We start from the raw sequence: 5,704 nt of genomic DNA, 5'->3' as shown, positions 1-5,704 counted from the left end.
ACACGCTGCCTCCGGGACACTACGGGACACGCTGCCTACGGGACATGCTGCCTACGGGACATGCTGCCTACGGGACATGCTGCCTACGGGACATGCTGCCTACGGGACATGCTGCCTACGGGACAATACGGGACACGCTGCCTACGGGACACTACGGGACACGCTGCCTACGGGACACTACGGGACACGCTGCCTACGGGACATGCTGCCTACGGGACATGCTGCCTACGGGACATGCTGCCTACGGGACATGCTGCCTACGGGACATGATGCCTACGGGACACGCTGCCTACGGGACACTACGGGACACGCTGCCTACGGGACATGCTGCCTACGGGACATGCTGCCTACGGGACATGCTGCCTACGGGACATGCTGCCTACGGAACATGCTGCCTACGGGACACTACGGGACACGCTGCCTACGGGACACTACGGGACACGCTGCCTACGGGGACACGCTGCCTACGGGACACGCTGCCTACGGGGACACACTGCCTACGGGACACGCTGCCTACGGGGACACGCTGCCTACGGGACATGCTGCCTACGAGACACTACGGGACAATACGGGACACACTGCCTACGGGACACTACGGGACACGCTGCCTACGGGACATGCTGCCTACAGGACACGCTGCCTACAGGACATGCTGGACACGCTGCCTACGGGACACGCTGCCTACGGGACACTACGGGACACGCTGCCTACGGGACACTACGGGACACGCTGCCTACGGGACATGCTGCCTACGGGACACTACGGGACACGCTGCCTACGGGACACTACGGGACACGCTGCCTACGGGACATGCTGCCTACGGGACACTACGGGACACGCTGCCTACGGGACACTACGGGACACGCTGCCTACGGGACACTACGGGACACGCTGCCTACGGGACATGCTGCCTACGGGACACTACGGGACACGCTGCCTACGGGACACTACGGGACACGCTGCCTACGGGACATGCTGCCTACGGGACATGCTGCCTACGGGACATGCTGCCTACGGGACATGCTGCCTACGGGACATGCTGCCTACGGGACAATACGGGACACGCTGCCTACGGGACACTACGGGACACGCTGCCTACGGGACACTACGGGACACGCTGCCTACGGGACATGCTGCCTACGGGACATGCTGCCTACGGGACATGCTGCCTACGGGACATGCTGCCTACGGGACATGATGCCTACGGGACATGCTGCCTACGGGACACTACGGGACACGCTGCCTACGGGACATGCTGCCTACGGGACATGCTGCCTACGGGACATGCTGCCTACGGGACATGCTGCCTACGGGACATGCTGCCTACGGGACACTACGGGACACGCTGCCTACGGGACACTATGGGACACGCTGCCTACGGGGACACGCTGCCTACGGGACACGCTGCCTACGGGACACGCTGCCTACGGGGACACACTGCCTACGGGACACGCTGCCTACGGGGACACGCTGCCTACGGGACATGCTGCCTACGAGACACTACGGGACACTACGGGACACGCTGCCTACGGGACATGCTGCCTACGGGACATGCTGCCTACGGGACACGCTGCCTATGGGGACACGCTGCCTACGGGGACACGCTGCCTACGGGACATGCTGCCTACGGGACACGCTGGACACGCTGCCTACGGGACACGCTGCCTACGGGACACGCTGCCTACAGGACACGCTGCCTACAGGACATGTTGCCTACGGGACATGCTGCCTACGGGACATGCTGCCTACGGGACACTACGGGACACGCTGCCTACGGGACACTACAGGACACGCTGCCTACAGGACACGCTGCCTACAGGACATGCTGGACACGCTGCCTACGGGACACGCTGCCTACGGGACACTACGGGACACGCTGCCTACGGGACACTACGGGACACGCTGCCTACGGGACATGCTGCCTACGGGAAACTACGGGACACGCTGCCTACGGGACACTACGGGACACGCTGCCTACGGGACACTACGGGACACGCTGCCTACGGGACATGCTGCCTACGGGACACTACGGGACACGCTGCCTACGGGACACTACGGGACACGCTGCCTACGGGACACTACGGGACACGCTGCCTACGGGACATGCTGCCTACGGGACATGCTGCCTACGGGACATGCTGCCTACGGGACATGCTGCCTACGGGACAATACGGGACACGCTGCCTACGGGACACTACGGGACACGCTGCCTACGGGACACTACGGGACACGCTGCCTACGGGACATGCTGCCTACAGAACACGCTGCCTACAGGACATGCTGGACACGCTGCCTACGGGACACGCTGCCTACTGGACACTACGGGACACGCTGCCTACGGGACACTACGGGACACGCTGCCTACGGGACATGCTGCCTACGGGACACTACGGGACACGCTGCCTACGGGACACTACGGGACACGCTGCCTACGGGACATGCTGCCTACGGGACACTACGGGACACGCTGCCTACGGGACACTACGGGACACGCTGCCTACGGGACACTACGGGAAACGCTGCCTACGGGACATGCTGACTACGGGACATGCTGCCTACGGGACATTCTGCCTACGGGACATGCTGCCTACGGGACATGCTGCGTACGGGACAATACGGGACACGCTGCCTACGGGGCACTACGGGACACGCTGCCTACGGGACACTACGGGACACGCTGCCTACGGGACATGCTGCCTACGGGACATGCTGCCTACGGGACATGCTGCCTACGGGACATGATGCCTACGGGACATGCTGCCTACGGGACACTACGGGACACGCTGCCTACGGGACACTACGGGACACGCTGCCTACGGGACATGCTGCCTACGGGACATGCTGCCTACGGGACTTGCTGCCTACGGGACACTACGGGACACGCTGCCTACGGGACACTACGGGACACGCTGCCTACGGGGACACGCTGCCTACGGGACACGCTGCCTACGGGGACACACTGCCTACGGGACACGCTGCCTATGGGGACACGCTGCCTACGGGACATGCTGCCTACGAGACACTACGGGACACTACGGGACACGCTGCCTACGGGACATGCTGCCTACGGGATATGCTGCCTACGGGACACGCTGCCTACGGGGACACGCTGCCTACGGGGACACGCTGCCTACGGGACATGCTGCCTACGGGACACGCTGCCTACGGGACACTACGGGACACGCTGCCTACGGGACACTACGGGACATGCTGCCTACGGGACATGCTGCCTACGGGACATGCTGCCTACGGGACATGCTGCCTACGGGACACGCTGCCTACTGGACATGCTGCCTACGGGACATGCTGCCTACGGGACATGCTGCCTACGGGACACTACGGGACACGCTGCCTACGGGACACGCTGCCTACGGGACACTACGGGACACGCTGCCTACGGGGACACGCTGCCTACGGGACACGCTGCCTACGGGGACACGCTGCCTACGGGACACGCTGCCTACGGGGACACGCTGCCTACGGGACATGCTGCCTACGGGACACTACGGGACACTACGGGACACGCTGCCTACGGGACACGCTGCCTACGGGGACACGCTGCCTACGGGGACACGCTGCCTACGGGGACACGCTGCCTACGGGACATGCTGCCTACGGGACACTACGGGACACGCTGCCTATGGGACACTACGGGACACGCTGCCTACGGCTGCCTACGGGACACGCTGCCTACGGGGACACGCTGCCTACGGGACACGCTGCCTACGGGGACACGCTGCCTACGGGGACACGCTGCCTACGGGACATGCTGCCTACGGGACACGCTGCCTACGGGACACGCTGCCTACGGGACACTACGGGACACGCTGCCTACGGGACACTACGGGACACTACGGGACACGCTGCCTACGGGACACTACGGTACACTACGGGACACGCTGCCTACGGGACACTACGGGACACTACGGGACACGCTGCCTACGGGACACTACGGGACACTACGGGACACGCTGCCTACGGGACACTACGGGACACTACGGGACACGCTGCCTACGGGACACTACGGGACACTACGGGACACGCTGCCTACGGGACACTACGGGACACTACGGGACACGCTGCCTACGGGACAATACGGGACACTACGGGACACGCTGCCTACGGGACACTACGGGACACTACGGGACACGCTGCCTACGGGACACGCTGCCTACAAAGTTACAAGTAATGGCTAGCGAATTTGATTTAAATGCTTTAAGATAATACGGCCTATTTGTATGATTAGCAGGCTGACGCATAAATTACCTTTCATAAAATTTCCCTTACTGTTATTAGCCTGCCTCCTCTTTCTCTATCTATTGTTGCTTCATTCCTTCCTCGCTTTCAACAGTTCAATGAAATACGTTTTGTTGTCCTTATCTTCATCATTCTAATGACATCCTTGAATAATATAGGACTAGAATTAGACGCAGAAGACTTTCACTTCTCTTCACGAAGATTGAATGGTTATGAGTCTGAATTAATAACTGCTATAGACTACCACCACCTGAATGGTTATGAGTCTGAATTAATAACTGCTATAGTCTACCACCATCTGAATGGTTATGGGTCTGAATTAATAACTGCTATAGACTACCACCACCTGAATGGTTATGAGTCTGAATTAATAACTGCTATAGTCTACCACCATCTGAATGGTTATGGGTCTGAATTAATAACTGCTATAGTCTACCACCACCTGAATGGTTATGAGTCTGAATTAATAACTGCTATAGTCTACCACCATCTGAATGGTTATGGGTCTGAATTAATAACTGCTATAGCCTACCACCATCTGAATGGTTATGGGTCTGAATTAATAACTGCTATAGTCTACCACCATCTGAATGGTTATGGGTCTGAATTAATACCTGCTATAGCCTACCACCATCTGAATGGCTATGGGTCTGAATTAATAACTGCTATAGTCTACCACCATCTGAATGGTTATGGGTCTGAATTAATAACTGCTATAGTCTACCACCATCTGAATGGTTATGGGTCTGAATGGTTATGGGTCTGAATTAATAACTGCTATAGTCTACCACCATCTGAATGGTTATGGGTCTGAATTAATAACTGCTATAGTCTACCACCATCTGAATGGTTATGGGTCTGAATTAATAACTGCTATAGACTACCACCATCTGAATGGTTATGGGTCTGAATTAATAACTGCTATAGTCTACCACCATCTGAATGGTTATGGGTCTGAATTAATAACTGCTATAGCCTACCACCATCTGAATGGTTATGGGTCTGAATTAATAACTGCTATAGCCTACCACCATCTGAATGGTTTTGTGTCTGAATTAATAACTGCTACAGCCTACCACCATCTGAATGGTTATGGGTCTGAATGGTTATGGGTCTGAATTAATAACTGCTATAGCCTACCACCATCTGAATGGTAATGGGTCTGAATTAATAACTGCTATAGTCTACCACCATCTGAATGGTTATGGGTCTGAATGGTTATGGGTCTGAATTAATAACTGCTATAGACTACCATCACCTGAATGGTTATGGGTCTGAATTAATAACTGCTATAGTCTACCACCATCTGAATGGTTATGGGTCTGAATTAATAACTGCTATAGTCTACCACCATCTGAATGGTTATGGGTCTGAATTAATAACTGCTATAGTCTACCACCACCTGAATGGTTATGGGTCTGAATTAATAACTGCTACAGTCTACCAC

This window comes from Oncorhynchus clarkii, chromosome 24, assembly GCF_045791955.1.
Source record: "Oncorhynchus clarkii lewisi isolate Uvic-CL-2024 chromosome 24, UVic_Ocla_1.0, whole genome shotgun sequence".
Classification (NCBI taxonomy): domain Eukaryota; kingdom Metazoa; phylum Chordata; class Actinopteri; order Salmoniformes; family Salmonidae; genus Oncorhynchus; species Oncorhynchus clarkii.
The sequence above is the reverse complement of the archived record's forward strand: the minus strand, read 5'-3'. Positions refer to the sequence as shown.